We start from the raw sequence: 12,805 nt of genomic DNA, 5'->3' as shown, positions 1-12,805 counted from the left end.
ATGGTGTGTTCCCAGTCACTCTCAGACACTGCCAGTGTTAATCCAGTCACTCCCAGTATGATCCAGAGATGATCCTAGTGTTGTAAATGATCAAATCGGCAGCCAAATTTATAATAAATTTTAACAAGGATTTATTAGATTGTTAACAAAAATAGAATTTTGAAAAACCACCACATCTAAGGCAGTGTCAACCCCAGGTGTCGTCGCTGGGTGAACTGAGATCCGACCGACAAAGTGTCAGCGTCTCCCCAGTGGTTCACCCCGACTGCTTCATGCAGCTAGCTTATATACAGTTTATTCTGCCTGAGGCAGAAATGACCGAATGTTCCTTTGTGTCCCTTCACATCTAGAGCTGGGGCTATACATGTGCAGAAATATACAAAAGTCAGTCCAGATGTCTGGATGGTTGTCTGAATTCTTTGGAAGAGCCTGCATTCACATGTAGCAGAGTGGCGCCGACCAATCTTCCCAGGTGCAGGTCCTCGTGAGTGCCTTAGACATTTCAGGGAAGTCAGCAACCATGGCCCGGGAAGGTTTCATTCATACGTTAATAGACTTGATATTATCTTAACGTTGTCCAGGAACTAATTAAATAGAAATAAGACTCTGCTCCCGCCAGGGTGGTCAAAGCCATAACTTGGATGTTACAGTATTTTATACACATATATAGCATGAATTATCTCTACCATATGCTATACTAGTGTGGTCCCAGTTGCTGCCAGTATGAACCAGTTGTGCCCCACATGGTTCCACTCGCTCCCTTTCACCCTGACTTTTGTTCCAGTCTCTCCCAGTCTTTCCCAGTGTATCCCAGTTCCTTCCAGCATATTCCCAGTCACTTCCAGCATGATTCCATTTCATCCCAGTAGAAGCCCAGTTGCTTCCAATGACCCCCAGCGTGTACCCAGTCACTCCCAGTTTCTCCCACTTGCTCCTGGCATGATCCCAGTTGCTCACAGCTACTCCTGGTCACACGGAGCATGATCCCACTTGCATCCAGTATATCCCATTTGCCTCCAACAAGGTCTCAATTGCACTCCACAGGCTCCTACTCAGTCCCAGGATGATCCCACTCTGATCTTGGTATGATCCCAGTATGATCTGATTAACCTCATTGTGATCACAGTCTCCCCTGGCCTGGGTCCAGCTGCTCCCAGGATGATCCCAGTATGATGTCAGTACAATCCCAGTCACTGCCCATATGATCCCAGTAGGATCCCAGTACAGCCCAATCCCTCCCGGTGATGCCACTCCTGGGATCACCCAGCCCTCCCGGAATTTGCCCCTCCTGGATGTCCTGAATAGAGCCCCAAGGGCTGGAAGTCCCCAGCCAGGGTCCCCAGCAAGCCCCAGTTTGGATGTGCAGCCCCCAGTTTCCCCAGTTTGCCTCTCCTTTTCCCCAGGTCGGGTTCCCCCTGCCCCCAGCGGGTGGGAACAGACGAGAGCCCTGCTCCAACCTGTCCCAGCTCCATCCCCAGTCCTCCCGCGGGCTGCGAGGGCTTTGGAACAGGGCACGGAGGGTGTCACTGCTCCTGGGGGAGGAGGAGGAGGAAAGAAGAAGGAAAGCCAGAAGGGATGAAAATAGGAGAAGGAGGTGGGCTTAGGGAGGATGTGGAGAAGGGATGGAAGAGGAGGAGCGGGCCGAAGAGGAAGAAGAGAGACCAACAAGGATCAGAGAAAGCAGAAAGAACCACAAGGTCAAGCACTTCCTGAATTTGCAGCCCCCACCCATGGGATCATCAAGCCCCCATCCTGCAGGTGACCGGGTAGGGGGAGCTTGGCCCAGGTATCCTGGGGGGTGCCTGGGTTGGATTGCTTTTGGGGGGATGTTTGGAAAATATAGAACTCCAAAGCTGAGTGGAAAACACTGGGGGATCCAGGTGGTGGCTGCCAGCAGAGGCAGCCTGGAGGAGCAGAGCTCTGTGTTCCCAGGAGCCCAAAGTGGGGACTCAGAGAGGGGGCAAGAGCCTGGAGAGGGGCAGGGGGGACTCCTTGGATCTCCTGCACCCCAAAGCAGATAATAAGGAGAGAAGGTACCCTAGGATCCCAAAACCCCCCCAGCATCCCTTAATGGGGAAATGGAAAAGGGGGAACTTTTCGATTCTTGGGACTGGCAGTAGCCTGGGGAGGGCAGGGACCAAGTAGAAAGGGGTGTCACGATCCACCCCTACAGATGGGTTTCGTGATGGTTCGTAAGGGATCTCAGGGTGCAAAAACCAACACGGTACAAGGGGGTTTGCAATTATGATCAAAACAAATGCACCTTTATTGAATGACCACAGCAAAATGCGCTAGAGGGATTAAGAGAGAGAAAAAGATAGAGAAAGAGAGAGAGAGAGAAAGAGGAGAATATAGCTACCAAACGTAGAGACGAAGTCGTTGGGTCCAGTCCAGTCGAGGATCTGCCTGTTACACTGGGGAGATCTCAGAGATGCAGTCCATCTTGGCTCCAATTATTCACTTGTCAATGGGGGGAAGGGGGATTATTTAGAAACTGAATCTATTGTAAAAAGAATGGTATTTGGAAAAGGGTACACACAGTCCATATCTCAGTGGGCAAGGGCCATTGTTTTCGTGGTCCAATGCCCGCACCTGCAACATCCATCTTGCTTTGGTCAGCTCGCCTACCCCCATGCAGCTCCCCCGGGCTGGGGTCTTCAGTCTCAGTCTTTGGGGAGTGCCAGGGAGGCCTTTTCACATGGGGATTTCATGTCTCAGGTTTTTTCTCAGGTGGAGAGGCTTCTGTCATCTCAGTTTGTCTGTCACGGTGGTTGCCACCAAGCAAGAGGGGTCTTCTGTGGGGGACCAGCCAAAACTCAGGAGAAGTCCAGACAGGCCAAGACGTGGGACAGCTTCCGAGGCTACTGTTGCAAAAAAAGGGCACAGTGCCCCCTTCTTCTCATTGGGCTCAGTATAGCATGCAGAAAACACACCTGTGAAAACAATAACTTAGCAATGCACTCAGGCCTCAGAGCCTTGGTGTAACTTTCTCCTACAAATCCAAAGATTTTAGACAGGGGGGGTCTTCTCAGTGGTCTCTCAATGACAGCTGTGAGGCAAATTGAAGGATATTTCAGCCAGACTCTCACAAGGGAACCCCCAATACAAGCGTGACCCGCAGCAGCTGGGACAGAGGGCAACTCTTGAAGACCAGAGGGCAGAGACCAGAGACAGGGAACGCCTGGGAGGTATTTTCAGGGCTGAATCTTGGTGTTTGGGAGGTTTTATGGAGCCCAGATGGCTGGTGACTTCTAGAGATGGACTTGGGCAGAGGGACCTTCAATCTCCGTGTACTCAGCCCTTGTTCTCCTCAAACCAGGATTTTCCATTCCCAATTGTTGGTGGCATCGAGGAGAAGGCTGTGAAGAAGACAAAGATTCCTGGTTGTGGGATGTAGCTGGGGGTGTGTCATCAATTCCCATCTGTTAGAAGTGGGGCAGGTATCATCTGTTAATTGAGCAGTGTTCTTTATCTCTTCTACAACCAATCCTCCCTCTGGGAAAGATCTTCTCTTAATGGCCCATTGAATGTCAGGGCATGACTGATAAAAATTCCATCATCCCATTGTGAGATGCTCCATCCAGGGGGAGGAGCCAAGCTATCCTACCTGGATATAAGCTCAGTCTTGGCACACCACAGCCAGCTTTTTCCAACTAGATTCTCAAAGAAGCAGATTTCTTCTCCACAGACTTCCCAGAGAAACACGAGGCCAAACACCACCACCACTGGACCTTCAGAGGAAAACTCCACCCTTCTAGAGGATCCCAACAGAACCACATCTGTCACTGCAGGAGCTCTGAAGCCACCATTGAATAGGACTGCTACCAGCACCCTGACCCACAGGGTGGCACAACATATTCTGACGTGGTGAGTGAGGTTGTTTTGTACAACTGCATTTTTATTTTTAACATTTTTTCTAGTCAATACCTGTTCTTCCTATTCCGTATTTTTTGCCTGGGACACCCTTAAGTTCAAAATTATAATAATTTGGAGGGGAAAGGTTTGCATTTTCCATTTCAAGGGAGGCTCTTGCCTTCCTTAGCAGACACCTGTTGTTTCAAACCAAGACAATGCTCCAGGACACCAAGGCCAGTGAGGAGGAAGTCTGTGCCCCTTTCCCCCTCTCCCCTGCTCCATCTCCCAACCCAGCATGGCCCCCAGCTGCTGGACAACCCCTCTGCCAACGCCGTCCTGATGGGGATGCATTGGGGGGATGTCCTTCCCCTTCCCTGTGGCACAGAGGCAAATCCCATCGTGTCCTTGTCCTTCCTCCTCCAGAAAAGAAGCTGAGGGTGGAGACCAGAGAGGACAAATCCCCAACACAGAACCTCATGGAAGAGGCCATTCTGAGCAGCTCTACTGTGCAGGAATCCATTGGGGAGGAAAAGCCCCAGAGGTCCCGCAGGAGGAGGGGCTCCAAACCCAGCCCAGGATGCTCTGAGGAGCAAAGACCCACCCCATGCCAGGAAGGTGGACAGAGACAGAGCATCAGCCAGTGCTCAGAGGTGGTGGACCATGAGCAGCTTCACGATGGGGAGAAGCCCTGCAAGTGCTTGGAGTGTGGGAAGAGCTTCAGCCGGAGAAATCACCTGATGCGCCACCAGATGATCCACTCTGGGGAATGGCCCTACAAGTGTGGGGAGTGTGGGAAGGGCTTTAGCTGCAGCTCTGACCTCAGTGTCCACCAGAGGATCCACACCGGAGAACGGCCCTATGAGTGTCCTGAGTGTCAGAAGAGGTTTCGGATCAGCTCCCATCTCATCCTGCACCAGCGGATTCACACAGAGGAGAGGCCCTTCCGCTGCCCCGACTGTGGGAAGGGCTTTAAGCAAAACTCACACCTTGTCATCCACCAACGCATCCATGCCAGGGAGAGGCCCTACGAGTGTTTTGAGTGTGGGAAGAGGTTTCAGACCAGCTCCCATCTCCTCCTGCATGAGCGGATTCACACTGAGGAGAGGCCCTTCCGCTGCCCCGACTGCGGGAAAGGCTTCAAGCAAAACTCCCACCTCGTCACCCACCGGCGCATCCACACTGGGGAGAGGCCCTACGAGTGCTGCACATGTGGAAAGAGCTTCACCCGGAGCTCTCATTTGACCGAACACCAACGGAGGCACCAGTAAGGGAAGCCCTGCAAATGCCCTGACTGCAGGAAGAGCTTTGTGCACTGCTCCAGTTTCATTCCCCATTGGAAGAGCCACATTGGGAAGAATCCTGGTGACCCATGTTCTTTGTCATCCATGCTGGGAAGACACATGTCCCTTTTCCTGCCCTCGTCAATGACATGATGTGGGTCCAAAATATGATGGTCTGGCCATGGCTGTGTCATTACATTCAGTTCCACCCCAGGTCATTGCCAGGTGCAGGAAAGGGACTCTCTCTCTCCCCAGAGGAGAAGGCTGTCCTTTCCAGGCAGGAGGGAGGATGTGGCTGGGAAGAGACAGTCTGTGGTGTTGCAGTTTTCCCAGCAAATAGTTTTTTTATCCCTTCTGTTATCAGTGTTATTGCTGTTCCTGTTTGTTCCCTATCTGGTTGCTGTTCCCAGTAAATTGTTCTTATCTCAGCCCAGTATCTTTGTCTTTTGTGCTTTCCATGGGAGTCAAGAGGGCAGCGAGCAACAGCTCGGTTTTAGTGGGAACAGGAAATTGGGGAATCCCATTCCTAAACCCCAGCCCATGGAGACCGAGCATCCCAGCTGGTCCCAGCCCTGGTGGCCATGGCAATAGCCTTTGGAGTGAGCCCCTGGCAGGGGCTGTGGGAACCTCTTCCCTCTGGTGCCCAGAGACAGGACTGGAGGGAACGGCTGCAGCTGAGTCGGGGCAGCCTTAGGTTGGATCTCAGAAAAAAGGTTTTTCCCCCGGACGTTGCTCGGGAACTGCCCAGGCTCCCCAGGGAAGGGTCCCAGCTGGAGGGCTTTTTGAGCTCCAGCAGCATTTGGACAGTGCTGCCAGGCCCAGGCTGGGATTGTTGGGGTGTCCTGTGCAGGGCCAGCAGTTGGACTCGAGGATCCTGATGGCTCCCAACTCAGCCAGGTCTGTGGGATCCCATTACCCTGGGAATGGCACTGCAAATGGCTGCCATGGCAATGGACTCGGGCTCCAAGCCTGAGCTGGTGTCCATGGCAACCACCCCTGCCATGGGGTCTCCATGAAGCTGCCAGGGGACTGACCATAACAACGGAGAGGCTGGTGATGGTTGCCATGGAAACTGACCATTGCAGTGGAGCCTGGTGATGGCTGCCTTCTAAGGAACCAAGTTGCCACAGGCACTCAGAGGAGTTCCATGGGGACATTCCAAGAATCTCCAGGCTGTTCAAGAGCTGGAATGTCATACACAGAGACGGGGGCTCCATGGAGACTTCCCAGGGCATCTGGGGATGGTAAAGAGCCCTGTGGTCAGATGCAGTCACAGCCATTCCATGGTGACATCCCAGGGATCTTGGGCTGCAAAGGCACTGATCTGTCACAGGCACTCACAGGAGCTCCATGGTGACATGCCAGGAGACTCCAGGCTGCCAAAGAGCTGGAATGTCCCAGACACTCCCAGGGGTTCCTGTCATGAGCAGAGTGGGAGCTTCAGGCAAAAGCTTTTGTTTCTTCACTGCAGAAACTCCTGCTGAGTCATGAGGTGAAGAAATGACACCCAGCAGCCACCCAGAACCCCAGTAACCTGCAGAACCCCTAGACTTCTAAAATTCATTCTAGTAGACAAGAGACTGGGAGTGGCTGGATCCAATCCCTGCCCCTGACTTTGTCAAACGTGTAAAAGATTGGACAGGTGGAAATGAACTTTAATGCAACTTGTCCTTCAGGATTAATGATGGAATACCAGACAGATTTCTAGAAATACAGCTCTGATTGATTCTGATTATGATTAGACAGAAAGATCTTGCTCAGAGTTCTTTCCTCCACAGCATAGGAGCTCTAACATTTAGAATATTCTGCTCTAGGAAGCAATTTTGAAGTCACCAGGGCCTTGCTGGAGTTGTTGTAGCCCATTGCAGGCAGAGCCCCCAGCTCCAGCAGGAACTGCCTTTCCTGTGCCATGAGCAGGGCAGGTCCTGCTGCAGGAAAAGCCCCAGGCCAGCCCCAACACAGGGAAGGCCTCGGGCACAAGTGCAGAGTGCGGTGCTTGGGGCTGTGCCAGGCAGAGCCTGAGGCACCAAAGGCACCTTGGCAGCAGCAGCTGCTTGCAGGGCATGGCCAGAAGCCTCCCTTGGCAACCCAGCCCGGTGGCCACTGCAGAGCTGCTGCTTCAGGGCTCCTTTCTGCCTGGGCTCTGAAAAGCCACTTGTGCTCCAGGAGCCTGACTGGGAAGAAATTGGCCCCAGCACCTTGAGGACAAGATATTAATGGCAAAACCCTTCATGCCAGGAGAGACAAGGCAGGGGCAGAGGAAAAGGGAGAACGAGGCCCAGGGAACAGGGCTGCCATGGTGATGGCTGTGAGGTCACTGCCACTGCAGCAGGCTGGCTGCCCTCAGCAGACATTCTGGCCAGAAGCCTTGTGAGGTCACCCAGCACAGCAGAGAACCTGCACAAAAGGAATTCCACCCTTGGAAGGGGATGGGGTTTCGCTATGTCAGGTTGCACAAAGCTCCTGCTCTTGGAATATTCCTGGGATGGGGCATCCACTTCTGTGGAAAAACAGTTGCAGTTTTGTTCTACTCTCATCATTGTAAAATATTTCCTCCTTCTAACAAATGTAAATCCAGCCTAGTTCACTTTAGAGATATTGACCCTTCTTCTGCCACTGTAAGATTGGGGTGAAAATACCTCAGGTCACTATTTTTTCAGTTACACAGACCTTGGAGAGTACCCAAGAATTCCCCAAGATGGGATTTGGAGGCCTCATGACATAACCAGCAGGTAGAGACTGTGGGCTCTGGGCTCAGTAGGGTAGAGACTGAGGACAGCACAGGAGTAGCCTGGGAGGGGCTGAAGGGTGGTTTCAGAGACGCTGGAGCTTTTCTTCATAAAGGATATAGGCATGAGAAGGAAATAATGGCAGCAAGGGCAGCTGGGGAGGCCCAGACTGGGCACCAGCAGAAAGGAATTTCCCTCCCAGGGCAGGGCTGTGGTGCAAGATGCTCCCCAGCAGAAGCCTGGAGCAGCCCAAGGCTTTGTGTGGCCAGGCGGAGGCAGGCAGGAGGCAGAGCTGTCAGCAGAGGAAGGGGCCAGCCAGATGGGACAGAGGGGGATGACGACAGCCTGCAGGGACAGAGGTGTAGGTTTGCTCAGCATCAGAGACACCCTTCTCTTCGTTGTCTGTAGGAGTGACGGGGGATAGGACGGTCAGGACGGATGGATACAAGAGATGCCTGAAGCCAGGTCGTGGAACTTGCGGTTCATTGCAACGGGCGTGGGAGCAGGGGCCCTGCTTGGAGCTGCCAGCTGCAGCTCGGAGCAGGCCTGAGAGAAGTAAAGAGAGTAGTAAAGAGAGAGAAGGCAGGATCATGGTAAAGAGGATGAGAGAGTGAGGAGGAGTAAAGAGGATGAGAGAGCGAGGTTCCCATTATAATACAATAAATCTTCTGTGTTGAATATTCTAATCCTCACTAACCAATCTAATACAAGATACAAATATTCTAATATTTACATACAGCCTATAAGAATAATTACCATACTCTGTTACATTTTAAACCCTAAAAACTACTCTTTGGGCCCCTTCTGCTAAACTAGCAGGGTCTGCTCTGACCCTTGCACCTGTCTGCAATCAGAGGGTATTGTTTCATCAAAAGGGGATTACCTTCAGCTGGCCACGCCATTGTTTTCCAGTTGTTCAGTAATGAAGGTATCTCAAAGCTTGCTTTCATTTCAATCTCGCTTATAGTTTCTACATTCTCAGAATCTTTTGCCAGACAGTCATATTTATAAGGCTTTCCTGTTTCATCTTCTCCAACAGATGTCCCCACCTCTCGTCATTGCCACCAGTGTTCCGCCCTACCTGCAACCTGGGGACACTTTCTCAGTGCTGTCCTTCAATCGGACCCATGAACCCTTTAAAAAAACTTCTGTGTTTTAATCTGACTTTTAGTTTTTGAGAAGGTTTTGAGCACACTCTGAGGGACTGATGAGTCAGATGCAAACAGCATAAAAAGCCCCAGAGGGTCATTCAAGTCCTTGTGCTGTGTCTGTGCTGCTGAGCTGGGCCAGGCTTCTGGCCCAGAGGCAGCTCCTGGCAAGGGCAGTGCTGCAGAGAGACAGCTCTGCCCAGGAGCAGCTCCTGTGCACAGCCCAGCAGGGCTGGGGCACGACCAGGGCACCTCAGGGACACCAGCAGGGCACAGACAGAGCTCACAGGGGCTCAGCACTGCCAGGGGCTGTGGGATGTCCCAGAGGGGGCTGTGTCACAGCGGCACCTCTGTGGCTGTGTCATAGAGGCACAGAGCAGCTGTGATGTCAGCAAGGGTCTGTGTGACAGACCAGAGTTTGTTGTGTGAGGTCACAGATTGGGCTATGACATCACAGAGTTTATTGTGTGAGGTCATTGAGCAGCAAGAGCATCATAGAGGGATCTCTGTGACATCACAGAGCAAGCTGTGACATCATGGCATGGCTGTATGACTTCAGAGAGCAGGCTGGGAGATCAAAGTGTGTGCAGTGACATTCCAGAGTGGCAGTATGACATAACAGAGAGGGTTGTGTGACATCACTGAGGGGGTTGTGACATCACAGAGGTGGTTATGACATCATAGAGTTTGAGGACATACTGCAGACTCTACCATCATGGAGGGTGGCTCTGTGACATCAGAGAGTGGGTTGTGGCATCACTGCGTGTCTGAGTAAAATCACAGAACAGGCTGTGACATCACAGAACAGACAGTGACATCACGGGGTGACTTTGTGACATCACAAAGTGTCCTCTGCATACATCACAGTGCAGCTGAATGACATCACAGAGTGATAGCCCAGTGTAAAATAAAACGAAACCACAGGGGCTAGCTTCTTAGCCGGATAGCTGGTCCCTCGTAGGGAAAGTGCCCCAGGCAAGCAGTCTCAAGGCCGGATACCTCAGCTCTCTGGAGGCTGGGGTGCCCTAGGCCAAACTGCAGCTCAGCCGTGGCCCCTAGCAAGCTTAGTGATTGTCAGCTCTTAGTGAAAATCAGCTCTTTTATGATTTCAGCTCTTAGCTTGCTCGTAGGGGCTGTGGCTGGCTGGGGCTTCTGGAAGGCAGACGAAAAGAGAGAGGAGAAGGCAGCCAAGAGTTCCACGATGGTTTATTCTGAGGGTCTCAGGAAGGGTCTTGAAGCTGCTCTTCCAAAGAAATGGGCCAAGACAGCCTCTTTTATAGGGTTAGGGAGGATTGAAAATTGACCAATTGTAAGGGTTAGGGAAACTAGCCTATGGGGTCACAGAGAGATAAGCAGGCCTGGAGGACCAGAGTGAGGACTCCTGGTTCAATTCCTATGACTCAGCAAATACCTATCTCTAAACATCCCTCCACGGAGCCGTAGCCGGCCCTGCGCCTGCTATATCCCAGCATTGGCTCTGTGACAACACAGGGGGGATTTGTGGCCTCCCAGAGTGGGCTGTGAAATCACAGGAGGCTGTGTGACATCGAAGGTGGCTGTGTGACATGACAGGGCACTGTGTGATATCACGAGAGGACTTTGTGACATCCCAGTGTGGGCCGTGACATCGCAGGAGGCTGTGTGACATCACAGGGGCTGTGTGACATTAGAGGGGCTGTGTGAGGTCATTGGGGAGGTGACTCTGCCCTGGCCCCCATCACAGTTCCCCCCAGAGCAGTCCTACGCTGCTTATGGTCAGCAGGGTCTCCTGTCCCCCCGGGTCTCCCCGCCCCCAGCGCCGCAGCCACCCCCAGAGGATGTTCCACAAGATTGATCCCAGAGCCTGACAGGGGGCCAAGGCCATAGGGGGTGGGACATGGGGACAGGGATCCCCCAGCAATGTCCCCGTGTCCCCCAAGGGTCAGAGCCTGGGCCAGGGTTCCTTCACCCTGTTACGAATGAGGGGCTGAGAGCGCTTAAAAAATCTCCAGCAAGGGATCTGCATAAAAAAGATTTAATATTAAGCAACAGCACCATAGAGTTCCTTGGCAAGAGTCACTCTGCTCCTGACTGGACACTTCAGGCACACCAAGGACAAAGCAACCACAAAACCCAAAAAAATCCAGGCAATGAAGCCAGAAATGAACCAAGAACTATCTGTGTTTGTGTGCCTGTGTGTGTTCTGAAAGGACAGTGAGGGCACAGATAAAAGGAATATGGCCCCAAAAGGTAAACTGTGCTCAAACTTAACAGGACTTGACTGATACCTTAGACTTCAGCATTTAGCAAAAGAACAGCACTTAACAGTATTTAACCTTACTTATAACCAAGGACTTAATGATTTCACAGTGGAAGAACACTTCACAATATTCGACTTAGCTTATATTAAACTTCACAGCTTAGAAAAAGAACAATTCTTTGCAGCATTTAACTTAGCTTACAACTTGTGACTCACCCTTACTTACAGGCCTGACTGGCTCAACTATCCAAGGCACTCAAACCCCTCAGAGAACAGCATTTCTGACACATTTCCCTGAGCACAGGCACTCCTGTGTGCACACAGACACCAAGAGTCAGTGCAAGGCACCTGTTAGAAATTCCCCTGAGGGCAGGGAAATGCCCCCTGAGGATGATTTGGCATCTCCCCAGCGGACAAAGGGCTGAGGCTGGAGGAGTGGGGGGGATCAGCCCAGCCTCTGTCGTTGTTTGGGGATCCCCCTAGTGCAGCAAATAGGAGAGTTCCCGGCTGGGAGAGGCCCCACTCAGAGGGAGGTGGCTGGCCCAGGAGAGCTCCAAGGGGCTCCTTTTGGAGCGCTGTTTGTAGGGCCCCAAGAGAAGGGCTTCAGTCACAGCAATGGTTCATCCTGGCCACACTTGGCATCAGCAGCTTTCTTTGGCAGTGTGAGAACAGGGATGTTGTGCCACGGAGGGAACAGAATCAGCACCCAGGGCTGCTCCTAAAGAAACCAGGAGCTGGTTGGGCAGCAGCAGCGCCTAGGGCAGACAATGAGCTGCAGAGGAGCTGAGCCCAGGGGCTGTCGGCCAAGGCCAAGGCCAAGGCCCAAGGAGCATTTCTCAGCTGGCAGGATGGCCTGAGAAGAGGAGGGGAGAATGCACCAGCACAGGGCCCATGGAACTAAAGGGACATTGCGTCACTGTGGGTCTTCTGCGGAGACTCATGGAATCATGGAGATCACTGTGACATTGCTGGGTCTTGTGGAACCAAGGGGACTGTACTGATGGTGTGTGACTCCATAGAATGTAGGGATCATTGTGACACTGAAAGGCTCCATCAAACCGAGGGTCCATTGTGACACTGTGGGGCTTCATGGAACTGTGGAGACCATTATGGCACTTTAGGGTGTCATGGAACCAAGGGGCCATTGTGACACAGTGAGACCCCACAGAACTAAAGGTCCATTGTGACATTGCAAGGCCTTATGGAGACTTGGAACCATAGAAATACCATAAAGACACTTCACAGCCTCATGGAACCAGGGGACTGTTGTGACACTTAGGGGACACATGCAATCATGGAGACTGCTGTGGCACTACAAGGCCCCAAGGAATAAGCAAAGCATTTTGACACTGTAGGCCACAATGGAACCAAGGAGACCATTGTGACACTGTGAGTCCTCATGAAAGCAAGAGGCCTTTGTGACACTGCAGGGCTGCATGGAAACAAGGGGCCATTGTGAAATTGTGAGGCCTTCTGTCATCTGTGGTCCATTGTGACACTAAGGAACCAAGGGGGACTATTGTGACACTGCAGGTCTTCATGGAACCAAAACTC

At 52.2% G+C, this 12,805-nt stretch overlaps 1 protein-coding gene and 1 pseudogene across 1 annotated transcript in view; both read left to right on the top strand.

Moving 5' to 3' along the window:
* LOC132335009 (zinc finger protein OZF-like) overlaps nucleotides 1-12,805 on the top strand; it is a 150,578-nt pseudogene that overhangs the window by 9,533 nt on the left and 128,240 nt on the right.
* The window catches only part of LOC132334808 (hydrocephalus-inducing protein-like), a 119,560-nt gene that overhangs the window by 43,710 nt on the left and 63,045 nt on the right, over nucleotides 1-12,805 (top strand). The window lies entirely within an intron of this gene.

This window comes from Haemorhous mexicanus, chromosome 16, assembly GCF_027477595.1.
Source record: "Haemorhous mexicanus isolate bHaeMex1 chromosome 16, bHaeMex1.pri, whole genome shotgun sequence".
Taxonomy (NCBI): Eukaryota; Metazoa; Chordata; class Aves; order Passeriformes; family Fringillidae; genus Haemorhous; species Haemorhous mexicanus.
This window is presented reverse-complemented; position numbering and strand designations above follow the sequence as displayed.